At 39.8% G+C, this 18,814-nt stretch overlaps 1 long non-coding RNA gene across 1 annotated transcript; it reads left to right on the forward strand.

Annotated features, from left to right (window-relative positions):
- The first annotated feature begins 2,671 nt into the window (after window positions 1-2,671).
- Window positions 2,672-4,312, forward strand: LOC129925909 (uncharacterized). Its single transcript, XR_008777680.1, has 2 exons — window positions 2,672-3,665; window positions 4,035-4,312. It is a non-coding gene; the product is annotated as an uncharacterized LOC129925909 (long non-coding RNA).
- Window positions 4,313-18,814: the final 14,502 nt, after the last annotated feature.

Raw genomic sequence — 18,814 nt, forward strand, 5'->3', positions numbered from 1 at the left:
ACTGTTATTGCTGCTGTAGATCTAGGGAATCTAGTGTTATTTTGTTTCTGTAGTGTTGCCTTAGTTGGCTTAGACCTAGTGGCTTAGTCTGTTCTTAGTGAATAGTAAGGTACTAAGGCAGGGGTTCTCAACCTGTGGATCGCGACCCCTTAGGGGGTCGACTGACGATTTGCCAGGAGTCGTCAAAGACCATCGAAAAAATGGATTGTTTTGTTATTCTTCTATTGCTGTATGTGTGAGCGGAAAGGGGGGGGGGGAGTCGCGGTAGAGCGGGGGATTGTAAAAAGGGGTCGCCGAGCTTAAAAGGTTGAGAACCGCTGTACTAAGGTGTTCTTGTTTTAGTGTTAGTGTAGATCTAGTTCTAGTGTAGTAGTTGTAGTGATTTAGTTAGATAGTTGGTTTGGTTAGTTTGTTGGTGGTTGCAGTGGCGTAGATTTAGAGGGTTTTAGTTAGTTGCTGGGTTCAGTTGTAGTGGTTAGTGTATATATTATATTTTATTATGATTCATTTTTATGTAAATAAAGTTTCATTTTTAGTATTTAATTTCAAGTTTAGTTGGTGCTTTCATTTAGTTTAGGTTAGTATAGTCTAGTTGTCTGGTTACTTAGGCGACTCTAGCCCCTTGGTCGCAGACCGAGGTGCTCAGATTGAGCCCACCCAGTAGCGCTAACATCTGCCTACTGTAAATAAATTAATGTTGAGCAGAGAAAAGGTCTCCAGCGCCTCCTGACCTGCTCACACAAACAAATGTTTAAGAGGGAAGACATATTAGGAACTCCATTTATTACGTAAATACAAGCGGTGTCGCACTGACGCGCTAGTGTGCAAATGCACATATAATACCTTATGTTACAGACACAATCTATCGAAGTATTTTCATGCAATCGACAAATGATTCAGAAATGCAGTGAACGAAGCACGAAAAGTTTCTACCCCAACAAAGTATGCAAGTAACTTTCTACTTTGAAAGACGCCCAGTTGGTTTAGAGAAATGATGAATCGGCAATGGTAAAGATATAGGCTACTCAGACTGTGTGAAGTATCTCATAGAGAGAGAAGCGGCAAATTTGACAAGGTTTGCGCTTATAGCATGTATTTGTTTGGGTCAAAACATGGTCCAATACAGAGAGTTATTTGACGAGATTAATTGCAAGGTTCGCTTCTTCGGACAAAATTTCGGATTGAAATTTCCAATGTATTTTAAAAAGTTGTTGAGTTTGTTTTGTGTCTACCAGAAAATAAGGCCGAATGAGTATTCTCTGCATTAAATGCAATGTGGACCAGCTTGAAGATCACTATCTTGCAAGAACTGAAACTTTACTAGGAGATTCATTTATGAAGTAGAGTTTTTAGAGTATCAGTGTCATAAAATAATGCAGGTGTCAACTATCTTAGGCTTAGCAGGATATTAAGGTGGAAACATTGTATATATTTATTTCAAATGAAATATTCTAATGACGTAGAGACATATCTACTAATGAATCCTAAAACAGGAACAAGAGAAGAGAGAGAGAGAGTTTGTCCTCCTTTCACTCCCCTTCCTGCTTTCGATTCCGACAAAATATGGATTGGTAGAGGATATGATCCTACTTTGGCAGGTTTGTTAATAAAAAGTTTATTTCATATTTCATTTCTGCAAGTTTTACCAGCCAGAATTTTGACTTGTAACAGTTCTAACTCATTTGTCTTCTTTTCCTGGTATCTGATACCCAGCATTTTCTGTAGCATTACTCCCAAGGGATTGAATTCTTCTTTCAGAATCAGCGATTAGTGTCCAACTTGCACAACCAGAGACCACTAGCGAAAAATACAGTTTTAATTTGATTTGAAAGCTGATGTAGTTCTTCCAGATTGCCCACAGTTTGCTCATGACAGCAGAAGCCAAACGGGTTTTGTATCTTTTTTAGTGATTCTCCAACCTATTACGTTTGAGCCTAGGTGTTTAAATGAGTCCATATCTAATGTTTGAGCCTAGGTGTTTAAATGAGTCCATATCTAATGTTTGAGTCTAGGTGTTTAAATGAGTCCATATCTAATGTTTGAGCCTAGGTGTTTAAATGAGTCCATATCTAATGTTTGAGCCTAGGTGTTCAAATGAGTCCATATCTAATGTTTGAGCCTAGGTTGAAATGATACATATCTAATGTTTGAGCCTAGGTTGAAATGATACATATCTAATGTTTGAGCCTAGGTTGAAATGAGTCCATATCTAATGTTTGAGCCTAGGTTGAAATGATACATATCTTTGCAATATTCATTTCATGGTCCCTGTGTATGTCAACTTCAGTGAAAGTTCTGAATTAACTTTGTTTGTCCTTCCAAGGAAACTGGATATATTCAGTTCTAGAGTTCTAGACTAACAATAATAAATCTGTGCGATTACAAATAGTTTGACCAATTGTTTTTGTTTCACGCAGTTGGGGTAGTGATGGTGAGAATAAAGAGGCTTTCTAGTTGAAAATTGCAGGACTTTTCGCTTCATCAAACGAGAAAATCCTTAAGCTATTCCAAGGACAGGGTATGGGGGGGGGGGGGGGGAAAGAATGTAAAATGTTTGACATGTTTCGGATGTTCCTTCAGAGTTGAAGATAGTTTACTTCCTAGTCCAAACCTCCCGCAGGACGACGGGGGATGGGAGCGGGCAGGGTTTTAACCCTCGACCGTCGATAAATCCGAACGACAGTCCAGCGTGCAAACCGCACGACCAGGCAGCCATCCTGCCATGCTTTTTGTAATATATTCCATAAGTAGGAGAAAAAACCTGCGATGATTCAGCAAGGGTAAACCCTAGCTGATTGATTATTTTACCACTTATCTTTAATTCGTCTACTTGGGCTGGAAGTCACAATATGAACCTGTTCATTTTTATCGTGTGCCCAAAAACGATTTGTATTCGCATTGACAGGCGTTGATAAACATTCACTGATGTTGCTGATGAGAAACATTGACAACTGCTCAAGATAGTGTTGGCCTCCTTCGTAACGTAACTTTGGTTCATCTCGTAAACACTTTTTCATGTGACTGTGGAGCCCTATTTTGGAGAGACACTCCCGTCCACATATATCGCAGGTTAACGTGACTTTTGCTTCGATGGTAGAGGAGCCGGCCATTTTTTGTTTGGCACATTTTTCTTACAGAGCTGAGGTCCATATTTTGTACTGTCCATAGTTTTCTTGTTCACCATCTCTCCCCCCATCTAGCGAACATGACCAAGCCAGCGCAGACGCCGTTGTCTGAAGATTGCGAAGATGCTGGGAAGACCCGTTAGATCTTGTCATGTGACTTTCAAGATCCATTGGAGGCAGCTCAAGTGGAACGAATTAAGTTTTCTCTTTTGCTTTGCATAGGTAGTCAACTACTCACTGCCGCACAGTAGCGTGCTCAAAACGTGTGCCTTGTTGATGCAGACTTACCCATGAGAGATACAGGTCATCTTCAGTTGTGTTTCTAGTTCATGACTAGTGAAAGATCGTGATGTTATTTAACATTGTTACATGGTCGTGTTATAAGATACTTACAGAAGCCATTTTTTTCTTGGATTTAATTCAATTAATCGTTAAGAATTGTCATTTTGTTCGGAATCACATTGGACATAGTATACTATTATACGAAGTAAGAAACACATCAACACTAATGTCTAGGAATGGCGCTGATAGATGAGTCGGGTAGGGTGACATCATTGAGAAGTTAAAAATACCAAACCACTTGTATTTTTTTTGTTTACTTGAAAATTACTATTTTATCTATTTATGATTTTAATTACCTTCCTGTTATATATATGGCTATGTTTCGTTTGAATTTTTTTATTTTCTCTGTATCTAAGCATTGTATTGTAACATCAGTTTAGGCAATGTTATGTGGTATTGTAACATCAATGTAAGCAATGTTGTGTTGTATAGTAACGTCAGTGTAAGCAATGTCATGTTGTAACATCAATGTATATTGTATTGTAACATGTGTAGACAATGTTATGTTGTTTTGTATGATCAGTGTTATGAAAACATTTAATAAAAGTGAAAAAACATTTACGCCAGGTCAACTTCAGATAATCTACTTCCTGATGTGGTCAATGGTCTACTCTACTGTTAGAATCAGGATGGAGAAATGTTTAGAGTATTAATGAAAAGACAAGTAATGAATGTAGTTTTTGCCATGACATCAAACTGGAAAAACACCTCTTACGTGACTATAGGCTTACAAATATGGACACCTCTTCATGAATCAACAGGCCTAATTAAACATTTGTGCACCATCTTATGATTGATTTATTAGGAACTATGGAAGAGAAATAAAAAAATTTTATTTGCCGATGTATGATTAGTTATTGTGTTTTAAGTGTTTTTATAAATTGTTTACACTTTAATTGCGTAGAGACTTTTACTTAGTTGTTATTTGGCTGGTGAATTATTACATTATGTTCAAGTTTCTAAGTCTACTGTCCCGTACCAAAACAAAGGAAATGGTCATACCACAGCTTCTCTACGTACACGTCTTACTTGCTCACACTGAACATGATATCTAGATCGCCGACAACGAATTCGCGTACGCTGCCGCCTCTTGAGGTTTAACTATAAGCCTTGGTAAAACCCCGGCATGAGCTTCTTAGAGTCCGACAGTCACGCTGGGCAGGGCACGTATCCCGTAAGGGGGACGAACATTTACCAAAGTTATTTTTTTTTTAAGTGAGTAGAAAGGTGGTCGGTTTAATAGAATGCCTCACGGAAACGCTTCATTAGGATGCTAAGGCAATGTTTTTAAGTCTCTTTGGAAAAAATGTGTCATTTTCCTTTGTTACAAAGTGCCTGTTTTACCTTAGAACGTAGAGATTTCGCTTCCATTGATGTTTCGTACTAAAGACTTAATAAATATACTAATTGTAATATTACTGTCTGAACGTAACCATTTGAGACGTTACACTCAGTGGCGTCACGCTGGGGATGCGGGCCGCACCGAGTGATTGTCCCTGGTTCAAAACCTGCCCCCGTCGTCCTGCGGGATGTTTGAACTAGAAAGTAAACTATCTTCAACTCTGAAGGAACATCCGAAACATGTAAAACAAACAAACAAACAATCCGGGACCGTCGAGATAATCAGTTCAGCACGCTAACCGCACAACCAGGCACTACTCTTAACTTAATAACAAACTGGTTACAAACTAATAGCCTATTATTGAGAAGAGATATATTACACATTACGGCATGTCATCTCTACCGGATATGTACAATTGTGTCAGACGAGCGATCTTAGATCATCTTTCAGCATTGATCTATCGTACTTGTACTTCGATGTCTTAGCACAGTTATCAACAGAACTATTGGCATTTTCATTTAAACGGAATTAGAATAAGGATGTAGATCAGTGATTCCCAAAGTGGTCTATATAGACCCCCAGGGGACTACGAAGACTTTCAAGGGGTCTACGAAAGTGAAAAAACAAATTTGGGGTCCATGAGATGTCCAAGGGGGTCTATGATAATAGATTTCATATAAGCAGGTCGTGACTTTAATTTTTTTCATCCCATTAATGTAATTCTTCACACTATATATAATTTGTAACTAAAGTTAATCATTTAAATATTTATCCTGCTATTCAAACAAAAAATTGTTGTATTTAATTTCAATATTAAAATAAATTAATTTTGTCTTCATGTAAATAATGTTTAACAAAAAGAAATGTAGACTGTCTAGCGTTGATTATATATTGTTCATTCTTTCCTTGTCAACCAAGGGGTTACCGATTGCCTTTTTTATGACGATATGAAACTAATTACGCTTGAGGATCATCTGCGACAATATCACCCAGATAAAAAGATAAAGATTTGAAAAACTTTTGAACATTCAAAGATAAAGTTCAGAATAGACCCACAAAATCTCTATTCAACATCATGTAGAGAAGATGGTGGTTTATGAGTCTTACAATATCTGTTCACTTATAGCAAAATAAGGGTGTGGTGGTAGTGGTTAAGCGCTTGGCTTCCGTAATTGGGGTCCTGGGTTCGAATCTCTGTGAATTTTGAATTTCAGGATTTTCAGGGCTCCCCTGAGTCCACCCATCTCTAAATTATGTTAGTAAAAGTAAAGGCGGTTGGTCGTTGTTCTGCCCACATGACACCCTGCTCGTTAACCGTTGGCCAAAAGAAACAGATGACCATAACATCATCACAATGTCTGAATGGGGAAATTTACTTATTTATGGCAAAATGCGGAAAACACCACAGGTAAAACATTGACTTTTATCAGCCGTTGTAGTTTTAAAACCTGTTTAACACAAACCCACATCTGATATTATTAAAAGAATTTCTTTAAGCAACAGTACAGTTCAATGTTGCTTCGGTGGCATGAGTTATAAAATTAAAAGCTTCATATGTAATTCTTTGCAAACTTCATATATAAGTTTGGGCTCAGCAGCGTCACAGGTTCTGACAGGATGTAGTGGTGTGTGCTGCAAACTGCATTATGGTCGCCGGCTCCTTTTTTTTCCTCAGGTTAACCCACAAAACCTTTACCATGTTTGAGTTGCAAGACAGGAGAGTTTTGAATTCAGTTTTACTTCTGCTAGGTGGGTAGCCAGCCAAGACTAATGAGCCCTTCATGCTCGAAGCTTACTGGTTTAGGCGACAGTCACTCGCCTTTGCTCTTTCTCCCGATAGTGATAACATCTTCGCGCGGACACAATATTTGAGCAACGTCAACACGTCAACAAATACACGAGAAACTGCTCTTTGCGAAAACTCTTATAATGATATTTAAGGCCATTGTGTTTGGAGATTCAAGCAAGACATATTGCTATTTTAATTGGTTTTGAATTTTATCAATAAAAAAGAGAGATCTCTAAAATCTCTAATATGTAGCTTTAAATTACTTTTTCACTTTTCAACTCTCTACAGATAGAAATTAGGAGGCGTTTTGGCTGAGCGGTAAAGTGCTTGGTTTATGAACCGGAGGTCCCGAGTTTGAATCCTGTTGAAGACTTGGATTTTTAATTTCGGGATCTTTTGGGCGCCTCTGAGGCCACCCAGCTCTAATGGGTACCTGACATTAGTTGGGAAAAGTAAAGGCTGTTGGTCGTTGTGTTGGCCACATGACACCCTCGATAATCGTAGGCCACAGAAACAGATGACCTTTACATCATCTGCTCTATAGACCACAAGGTCTTAGGGGAACTTTACTTTTTGTACAGATAGAAATTAGTTTTTAAAAAAATGTTGAATTTGCAAAAATTTGAAAGTTAAGCAGGGGATCTACCGATAACCAGAAAACATGGCAAGGGGTCTACGAGACAAAAAAGTTTGGGAACCACTGATGTAGATTTACATAAACTAAACTTCTGATTTAACACTCTAAAGGTCTATATCTACTAGATCTAGATCTATAATATAAATTAGGAATATAATTAGATGCATGGGCGTAGCCAGGATTTTTTTTCGGGGGGGGGGGGGGGGGGGTTCGGGGGAGGGGGACTCCCCCCCCCCCCCCGCAAATTTTTTTTTAATATGTATTTATGTGTGTGTGTGTAAATAATCTTTATTGCATTCTGACCCTTCATTCTTTCGGAAGACATTTATTGTGCCCTAGAATAGGTTCTTCCATGAGTTAGTGGAAAAATTGTAGATTCCCCTCCAATATTTGCAAGGGGGTCTGGGGGAGCGCTAGGAGCCCCGCCGCCAAGCACTATTTCTGGTATTGAAAGCCAACAAAATGCATATTCTGAGGTATCTACAGTGCATTTTCCTGCTATTAAAAAGTTTTATTTCAAAAACCTAATGTGCTATTCTTACGCGCCGTTCGGAGCATTTGACGTCAAGCTGTTTCCATAAAAATCTGTCACTGGTAATGTCTGAAGCATCTTCCCACCTGCCATGAGGACCTCAATGAATGTGTAGCGTCAAGTTGTACTAGGATATCATTGCAACTCTTCTTATGCGTAATTCATTTTGTCGGAGAACATGTCCCGCAAACCTCATGCGTCGCTCTCTCACAATCTTACTAAAGGATCGACTCCCAGTTCGGCATAGGATTTCCTTGATTTTAACCCGATCTCTATACCTGACTACTAAAATCTGTCTTAGCCATCTTTGTTGAGCCACATTTAGTGTTTTTCAATTTCGTCAGATGACTATTCACTACAGCTTATTAAGGGAACCCTGCCACTGGTAAAATGTGTAACCACTCTTGAATACGCTCTTGGATTAAGGTGAATGTAGTTTGCTTTAGATTTTATATCGAAAAGAGAAGTTTTATCGTCAAAATCATCTGTTGGGGGTTTTCCACCTCAAAATGCTCTGTAGGGGGATCTTAAACTCAAAACCATCTGGAGGGGTTTTAAACTTTAAACAAACGCCATCTGTAGAAGAGGGGTTTAAACTCAAAACCCCCGATTGGATTGGCTACGCTCAAATAATTTTAGTGTGTAATTTGCTTTTTTTTTTATATTGAAGAGGTATTTTTAGCATTAAACCCCTCTGAATGGGGGTTTAAACTCAAAACCCCTTTTGGCAACGCTCATAGCATTTTGAGTGCGTAATTTGCTTTTTTTCTTACACTGAAGATGTATTTTTTAGCCTCAAACCCCCCTGGCGGGAGGTTTAAACTCAAAACCCCTTTGGCTGCGTTCATAGATTTTAGTGTGAGTAATTTGCTTTTATTTATATTGTTACGAATCTCACTATCCAGGCTCTCTGCAAACTGCACCATACACCACCAACTTAAGGAACTTGACAAGTCAGGGCTCCAAAATAACGTAAAGGTTTAATGTCCATAAATAACAGCCAATACTGTACAATTGGCAGCACGTAGAACAGTACAAATAGCTCTGCGATAACACCGTTCCGCCGTATCAAGTCTTGCACTAGCCTCTCCGTCTCGTTCCGGGCTTGCACTGGGTTCAACAGTTCGGGACTGACTTCACACACTTGGGCTCGTTGTGTCGGACTCGATCACAGACCAAGATCAAGACGCCGTTCGTCTCAACTGTACTTGATAGTACTCCGCACTGAACCGTCGTAATGCTCCGTACAGAACCACACCGTTGAACTGTGCTGTAGTCGACCGTGTTCTGAACTCCTGTCGTGAACCCGCTTTCTGAACCGTCTTGACTGCGACACCTCCGCTCTTTATATAGGGTCCCTACTGGCCTTCTAGAACCGGACAGAACGCCGCTCGACGTTTCTAGGTGGTCAGATGACTACAATTCTCGTGACGCTAATGAGCTCTGTTCACGACGGCGATTCTTCCCGAACCCTCTTGTTGACACTCGTCTCGGCCGATCGTCGTACTCGTCACGGTTGACCGCTCGTCTAGCGCTGGCCTGGGGCGATTTGCGTTGACTGACTACACTCACACCACTACCCCCATCTGTGCCACCACCAGGTTTATAACACTGCCCCCTCCTTAGATCTGTCCGTCCCGGGCAGATTCAACCTCATGACATTGGCTGTGAAATTTCATCACTGTAGGTGGGGGTCGATCGGTGGCAGTTGGCTTGCGTCTTGAGCTTAATGGGGCCATCCATGTTGCAGTCAGCAATGGTCGCTTCCTTCTTCTCCTCCAGTTTGCCTTGACCTGGTTGCCTCGCCGTCGTGCTTTCATCGCCATCCACGTGGAACTCAGAAAACGTTTTCTTCTCCTCCAGTTAGCCTTCATCTGGTTGTATCGACCTCGTGATCGCATGGTCATCCATATTACACTCAGCAAAAGTCGCCTTCTTCTTCTTCTCCGCCAGTTGGTCTTCATGTGGCTGCAGTTATTTCTTGGTAGAATCACCATGCACGTTGGACTACGCAAACGCCGCCTTCTTCTTTTCCTCCAGTTGATCGCCCTCTTGTTGCAGTGACGTTGTGTTTGCATCGCTCTCTTGTCGGTCGGTACCGAGGACAGCCACTTGACACATGGAGAGGTATAGGATGTAAGGGCTGGGGATACCAAGATCGTTGGCAAAAGAGGTGGCCTCATAGGGCTTTGCAAAGAAGGACTGGGATGGGCTTCAAATCCACAGGGCGGGGAATTGTGGTACAGGTCATCATCTTCAGCCTTGTCTGGAGGGCATGCTCGTGGGGCAGGTTGGTAACACTCCTCGTGCAAAGGTCCCTCGTCTTCGTCTTCAGGCTCCATTCGGCTTTCTTCACCACCATCAGCACCTCCTTCTCTCGTCTCAGCAGCGGACCAATCGTCTGTTGGTTTCAGACCTGGTCGATGACTTTCATCGTGCAAATGTCCATCAACTTCAACGTCAAGCTTCTTTGGATTCTCTTCACCACCATCAGGACCTTCATCTCCAGTCTTGGCAGCTGGAACAACGTCTGTTGGGTGCAGATCTGGCTGGTATATCTCGACTTGCATATGTCTCTCAACGGCTTCGTCAGCTTTCAATGGGTTCTCATGATCACAATCAAGGCTCCTCTCATTGGTTTTAGCATCTGAAAGAACGTCTGTATTGATGATTTTCTCCTCCACAGCAGGTATGCGTTGGTTCATGGCGGCTATCTTGGTGTTCATGGCATCTATCTTGGAATTGATGTTTCCTAGCATTGAGCTCAAGAGCTCAAGAGCTCCTCCATATCTGGTTCTACTTCAAAAAGATACGTGTCTGGATCTTCCTCTTCTTCCACTATGTCTTCCCGGAGGCGTGCCTGTAATGTTTCTTTAATTCCACTTGTCTTCAGCCCTCGATCGCGTAGCTCTTGCTTCAGTTCTTTCACTTCGAGTTCGTACAGCAGTTTCAGACGAGCCATAGTAGATCCGTTCCTATCCGATCCGATCCGATCCCACTTCTGACACCAGTGTTACGAATCTCACTATCCAGGCTCTCTGCAAACTGCACCATACACCACCAACTTAAGGAACTTGACAAGTCAGGGCTCCAAAATAACGTAAAGGTTTAATGTCCATAAATAACAGCCAATACTGTACAATTGGCAGCACGTAGAACAGTACAAATAGCTCTGCGATAACACCGTTCCGCCGTATCAAGTCTTGCACTAGCCTCTCCGTCTCGTTCCGGGCTTGCACTGGGTTCAACAGTTCGGGACTGACTTCACACACTTGGGCTCGTTGTGTCGGACTCGATCACAGACCAAGATCAAGACGCCGTTCGTCTCAACTGTACTTGATAGTACTCCGCACTGAACCGTCGTAATGCTCCGTACAGAACCACACCGTTGAACTGTGCTGTAGTCGACCGTGTTCTGAACTCCTGTCGTGAACCCGCTTTCTGAACCGTCTTGACTGCGACACCTCCGCTCTTTATATAGGGTCCCTACTGGCCTTCTAGAACCGGACAGAACGCCGCTCGACGTTTCTAGGTGGTCAGATGACTACAATTCTCGTGACGCTAATGAGCTCTGTTCACGACGGCGATTCTTCCCGAACCCTCTTGTTGACACTCGTCTCGGCCGATCGTCGTACTCGTCACGGTTGACCGCTCGTCTAGCGCTGGCCTGGGGCGATTTGCGTTGACTGACTACACTCACACCACTACCCCCATCTGTGCCACCACCAGTTGTATAACAATATTGAAGAGGTATTTTTAGCTTCAAACTTCACTGGAGGGGAGTTTAAACTCAAAACCCCTTTGACTACACTCAAAACATTTTGAGTGTATAGTTTGCTTTGTTTTTATTATTAAAAAGGTATTTTTACCTTCAAACCCCGCTGAAGTGGGGTTTAAACTAAAAACTAAGTCAAAACCCTTTCAGCTACGCTCATAACATTTTGAGTGCGTAATTAACTTTTTTTTATATTGAAGAGGGGGTTTATCGTAAATTTTGGAGGGGGTTTTAAAATCAAAATCTCCCTTAACTGTGCTCTTGGAATTAGGGGATTTTCGTTTGCATTTTTGTTTTGTTTTATAGAAGAGGGGGGGGGGTTAACTGCAAAAACCCAAGTAGGGGGTTTAAAACTCAAAACCCCAAGTAGGGGGTTTTAAACACAAAACCCCTGGTAGGGATTTTCAAATTCGAACCCCCCTGGTAGGGGGTTTTAAACTCAAAACCCCCTGGTAAGGGGTTTTCAACTCAAAACCCCATTGGTTGTGCTGGGGCAATTGATGGTTTAGTATTAAAATCTCACCTAAAATAAACAAAATCAAAGCAAAAAATCATTCACTAAATTCCGATCCCCCCCCCCCCCCCCCAAGGGGGGGATTTCATTTCGGGGGGGGGGTTGAACCCCAACCCCCCCCCCTGGCTACGCCCATGATTAGATGTAATTTAGATTAGATTTATGCCAAAAAAAATCTTAGATAATCTTTCAATAGACTGAATGCAACATTAAATTTAAAAATAGTAGTTTCAGTATATTTTAGCATTGCAATATTGATCTAGACCAGTGTTTCCCAAACTTTTGACCAATGTATACCCCTTTTATAAATTTTGTAATGCTGGGCACCCCAGGCCCCCCCCCACACTTTTAATTTATTAACAGAACATAATGACTGGGTATTCAAAAAAAATCAGTTAATGAGATGCAACGCATACCCCCTCCAAGTCTTCCCGTACCCTTTGGGGGTACGCGTACCCCACTTTGGGAAACACTGATCTAGACGTTTGGAAATCAAAATCTACACTTTAAGTCTAGAAATTGAAATTCTATATACTGATCTAGTCTATATCAAACTAACAGACTCTAACTATAATAGTTCTAGAAATTCTAGATCAAGACTCTACAACGATTTTAATTTGAATATAAATCCAGACCTAGTTTTAAAAATCTAGATATACTGTAAAAAAAATCTAGATCTTGTTTAAAAAATCAAGATTAGATCGAAATCTAGCTATTATGTCTTTTTAAAATACGAGTCAGATGAGGTTTAATAAACATTACTAAACCGAGTTGTTTTAGCATTTCATTTGAAGAATTCATTCCATATGACGTCAAAGGAAAAAATCCACTACGTCACACGGCCTAGTTAGACTAAAAATGTCTTCATCAATACGAGCCAGTTATTGAGGGTTCATAAGACATTGGTGCAACGAGTTTTTTTTTTTAGCATTACATTTAAAGAATTTATTCATATGACGTCAAAGAAAAAAAATTATTACCGGTACGTCACAATGGGCTAGTAACAAAAAATGTTTTCATTAACACGAGAGATTTCACGAGGGTTCAGAGCCTTTATTGCACAGAATTCATTTAAAGATATTATAAATATTATTAGGATTGAAGCCGCATTTTTTGTGCATTTTGTCTGTCAGTCTGTCCGTCCGTCATGTTAATATGGAAAAAAAAAACAATTAAAACTATTGAAATTTTGATTAACGTTTAATTTTCCTTCCGAAACATCGTAATAGTTTTAAGTATCTATAATAGATTGTTCCGGATGTTTGTTTATATAGTGAGAGGAAAAGAGAATTCTAGATAAATCTAATACCGTTAATACCGTTAATTAAACTTTTGGAATGGTCTCGTATGAAAATTAGATGTACCATAGCCTTCTGGAGAGATTTTTAAACCATTTTTTTGGTGTTAGGAAGCTGTTTTCCTTTAAAATCGGAACATAATATTAACAATAATTAGATTTTAAAACGTTTAGCTAGAAAATTAACTGTAATGTACGACTTACGTGTGATTTTACATTAAAAGAGAATGTTTTTCATAAAAATCCGGAACAACCGATATTCGTAAAAGAGAAGAAGATTATTTGTTTTATTTATTAGAAGAGGGATTTCAAACAGTTATTTGTGTTAGTAGATTTTTCATATAAAATTCGGAACAATTTTGGTGACGATTTGTAAGAAAATTAAAGTAATGTAGGTTGATTTCTTTTTCATAATCAAATCCATAACATTCTTTACAGATAAAAAAAAAACACTCTGTTATGTTTCAGCAAGAAAATTCAATGTAAAATAAGTCTAAAGAGTGTTTTCAATAATCGTTTCTAGTAAATTACTTCCTTATTTTAAAATCCTGAACAACCTATTGTCGATATTTTTTGAAAACAAAAAGTCATTAGACATAAATTTGTTTTAAGTTGAAAATACGAAACAATTGGATATCGATAATTAAACTATAGTGACTTATTGTCCAAGAATATAAGGCTAATGTAAGTCAATGACGCTATTTCAAATAATTGTTTGACATACAAAAAATTACAAAACAATATACGGAACAACTTCATAGTTCTTCATAGTTCATAGCACGAACATGACATGTAATCTAAGTTAGAAGAGCAAATAAACATTCGTTAGCATTGATTTGTTTTTCACAAAAACATCCAAAACAATCTATTATAGATACTTAAAACTATTGCAATGTTTTGGAAGGAACATTAATGGTTAAATCAGATTTTTAATAGCGTTTAGTGTTGTTGTTTTTTATATAAACGTGACTGACAGACCGACCAATAGACAAAAACACACAAAAATAAGCGACTTTTATCCTGATGGGGGCACTAAACAAAAATTAAATAAAATCTGATTATTTAACAATTTTTAAGGGATTAGTCTAGCACGATTTCATGTCGCGGCGTTACGCTACTGCACGAAAGTCGCTCTATTTTAAAAAATGTGCGTAATATTTACATACAAAGTGCATTCTTAACCTTTATAAACAAACAGAAATGTTTTCTTTTAATTTTAGCAGCTAGTTGACCAGAAAAACACCTGTAACTAATATTTACATTTGTTGTGAACATTTCTTGTACATTTTATAAATATATCAGACTTTGTCATCTAGGGGACTGAGGGGTTTGCACTGGGGGTTTATGCCTCCTCATGTGGCTGGTGAGACCTATGTGAGCCCGGAATGTTCGGCCGCACACTGGGCAGGTTATTCCAGCTGGAGCTAGTGTCATTTGCCTTTCTTTTCTTCTCTTGCGTTTTTCTTCTGCCAGCGTTGTTCTCTTTTCCTCAGCAACCTGTGCGCCAGTTTTCACAGCGCGACGCCATGATGCTCTGTCATGTGCCTCTGTCTATGCTGACGCCTTCAGTGAAGCTTTAAAGGTTGTCGCTGAAGCGCTTTCTTTGACCACCTTGTGAGCGCTTTCATTCGCTTAGTTGGCCATACAATAGTCGTTTAGGGATGCGGTGGTCTTCCATTCTGCAGACGTGTCCTGCCCATCGCAGCTGGAACTGCATCAGGATTGTGTGGATTCAGTATCTGGTATTTTGTCTTCCCATTTGACATTCAGTATTTTTCTCAGGCATGTCATGTGGAAGTGGTTCAGTTTCTTTGCATGTTTTCTGTACACTGTCCATGTTTCTGAGGCATAGAGCAATGTAGGGAGGATGACGGCACTATGTGGTGATACCACATCTGTTCCAGACATTTTTAGAGAGTCTGCCATAGGATGCACTGGCCTTGGCGATGCGCAGGTCAATTTCACTATCGATTTTTCCGTTTCTGGAGAGTGTGCTGCCAAGATATGTGAATTTGTCCACTGCGTTTATATCCTGTCCATTTATAGTGATGCTTGGATCCAAGTAGGCTTTCCCAGGAGCAAGACTTCAGTCTTAGTGATACTAAAAATACACAAAATACACAAATAATAGTTGTACTTTGTTAACATATTGTAACATTGCCTCCCTTACATTTACGTAATTGCTTTAGAATTGGTGTAGGCCTATTTGTATGAAAAAAGAAAACCAAAAGTAGCCGTTGCACCTAAACTTTTCAAGTCGCATAGCATGGCGAAATAATATTTTTCATTTCTCTTCCAGTTTTCGAGATCTGATTGTGACAGACGGACATTTTACACAAACCTAATAGCGGATTTTCCCCTTTCGGGGGCCGCTAAAAAATTACTTCCTTGAATGTCTCTCAGTTAAGTATCAAAGTATCCCAAACTTTTAAAATTTTGTTTCTATTCTATTTGTAGACGCCAGGAGAAAGAGTTTCTAAAGCTCAGAAATGTAGAAAAACGCTAATAATAATAATAATAATAATAACTATGTGTGTCCCACTTATTATACATTGATGATCTAAAGCTATATGCAGAAACCGAGCAAAAATTACACACCTTAATCAAAACGGTAAAATGCTTAAGTGACGATATCTGTATGTCTTTTGGCCTGGATAAGTGTGGCATCATAAGCATTAAAAAGGGCAAGGCAACGAACACCAACATTGAATTTGAAGGCATCGAGGAATTGAACTCTGCCTCTATTTATAAATATCTTGGAATAAACCAGAATGCCAAGATAAACCATAAGAAATTAAAAGAGGACTTTCTTGGTAAATATAGGCAAAGAGTTAATAAAATCCTCAACACCAAACTGTCTGGCAGTAACCTCATCACTGCAATAAACAGCTGGGCCGTCCCAGTGCTCCTTTACACGTTTGGTGTGATCAAATGGACTGACACCGACCTACATGACATTGACAGACTCACTAGAAAATTACTAACCAAGTTTCGATGCCTACACCCCAAGTTCTCCACCATAAGGTTATACCTGCCCAGAAAGGATGGGGGTCGTGGATTGCAGAACATCTTCAAATTGTGTAAGATGCAAGTTTTAAAAATACGATCAAAACTGCTCGCCTCCAGCAACAAATTAGTTTCCTTCCTACGGAAATACGACTCCGATGCAACCCCTCTGAACCTACACAATGCTGATGTCAATGTCGTTTTGGACGACGTAGGGCATGAGATTCGCCAATGGGAAGAAAAAACACTCCACGGAAAATTTCCGGCTTCATTACATGAGGACAACATCGACAAGGCTGCTTCCTTAACATGGCTCAAAGCAGGTCATCTATACCCTGAAACAGAAGGCTTTGTTACAGCAATACAGGACAGAGTAATCAGGACAAAAAATTACGAGAAGCATATCCTGAAACTCAATGTTGTCGACAAATGCCGAAAATGTGGAAATGTGGGCGAGTCGATTGAACACATTATGGCAGGATGTCCAGCCCTGTCAGAATCAGCCTACCTAGGTCGCCATAACCAAGTTGCAAAGTTAATACACCAACACCTGGCTTTGACGTACAAATTGATCGGTAAGGACACTCCCCCTTATTATAAATACTCTCCGCAAGAGGTTCTCGAGTCTACTGAACATCTGCTGTACTGGGATAGGCCTATTCTGACCGACAAAACGGTAGATTTCAATCGCCCGGATCTGCTGTTCATCGATAAAAAAGAAAAAACCGCTACCATTATCTATATCGCCGTACCACTGTCATAATTTAAGAAAAACTGAGATAGAAAAACAAAGAAAATGTGGGAACCTAGGCTTGGAGATTAAGCGTCTATGGAAATTGTCCAAAATAACAATATACCCCATTGTTATATCAACCGAGGGGATATAACAACTGACCTCACAGACACCTTCAAGGCCCTTAACATTCCTAGGAACATCGTCGTTGCCTGTCAGAGGGTGGTAAGGCTGCAGACCTGCCACATCACCAGAAAATTCCTCAGTGGAAACTGTTAAAGGGACTACGATGAATTTTGTTTCTCTTTAGCGAGACTCGACCCTGGCAGCGCCAAAGAATGACTACCCGTTCATTTCTAACATAATAATAATCTTTATTGTCCGTATGGAAATTTTTCGTACAATTTGTGCATTACACCAAACAAAAAAAAACCATTACGACTATAAGAAACCAAACTGTACCCTTTTCTCATATCGGTGTTCCAGCCTCAGTTGTGACCCAAAAGCTTGATTTGCTTTAGACATATCGATGAGTGTGGACGATTTGCTGCGAGATGCATTATTTTCTTGCTATTTCCTAGAGCTATCAAACTTCTTTTTTTAAGCTACAAAACTGATCAACATACTTGGTAGGTATTTCAGACTATGCTTGACGATGTTTCGAAAGACGTAAACCTGCTTGATTTGGAAGAGGCTGATAAACATTGAAAACCTTTTCCGTAAGAAGCTCTTAAACAATCTCTAATACAAATATTCAACTCGATGTTTCTCAAAAATTGTACATTTAAAATGTATGTAATCACTTTTGATAAAATGTAAAAAAAAAAAAAAAACAAAAAAAAAAACTTAAAATAGAATCGAAAATCATTTTCGAGTGTAATCAATCAATTGTTTAGCTTACAGTTTTATAATTCAACATAAAGAGACAAAAACAACAACCCCACAACAGTTTGATTCTGTAGGGGGAGATTTTTTTTTCCTTTTGAGGGGATGATGCCCTGAGCTTACCGCACCGGGTGGCACCGACGTAGTGACGCCACTGATTACAATTCTTTTAGGCAATATTAACGACTCGACGGTTTCCTAGACTGTATCTTATGAAATACAGAATGTTACTTCAAGAAAGAAGATAATTACGTCCTACGCGTGTTCTGTATAGTTCAAATTAGGAATCTTTACCCGATCCAAAATAGGTAAATATATTTCCTCAACCAATTATTCAAACTAGCGAGGTCACCTGGTACTATATATAGGCTTCAGTCACGAAATTAGATAAATGCCTGGACATTCGCTCAGGCTGTGGTCAGAACGATTTCGCCCACACATGTTTCTCCCCTCCACGCAGCTGATGTATCCTAAGGAACGGCAAGTGCCAATACAGTTTGGAGTCAGCGGCGTCGAAGGCTCTGTCAGGATGTAGCAGTGATGCAGCAAACTGCCTAAGGGTCGCCGCTCCTGATTTTTATTATCGTTGATTCCCAAATCCTCCCCAATGATTGAATTTAGCTGTAAGGCATGAGAGGTTTGAATTCAGAGTTTTCCTTCTCCTATGTGGTTAGCTAGGAATGGCTAAAATGGATTACTAGTTTAGGCCACAGTCACTCCCCTTCGCCCCTTCTCCTTAGAGTGAGGTTATCATTGACGGAAGTGGTAATGGATATGAGCACTCCAAAACCTATAAAATGCTTTCTAGTGGCATGAGGTCTCAAATAGCACCCGACA

The sequence above is a fragment of the Biomphalaria glabrata genome, chromosome 4, assembly GCF_947242115.1.
Source record: "Biomphalaria glabrata chromosome 4, xgBioGlab47.1, whole genome shotgun sequence".
Taxonomy (NCBI): domain Eukaryota; kingdom Metazoa; phylum Mollusca; class Gastropoda; family Planorbidae; genus Biomphalaria; species Biomphalaria glabrata.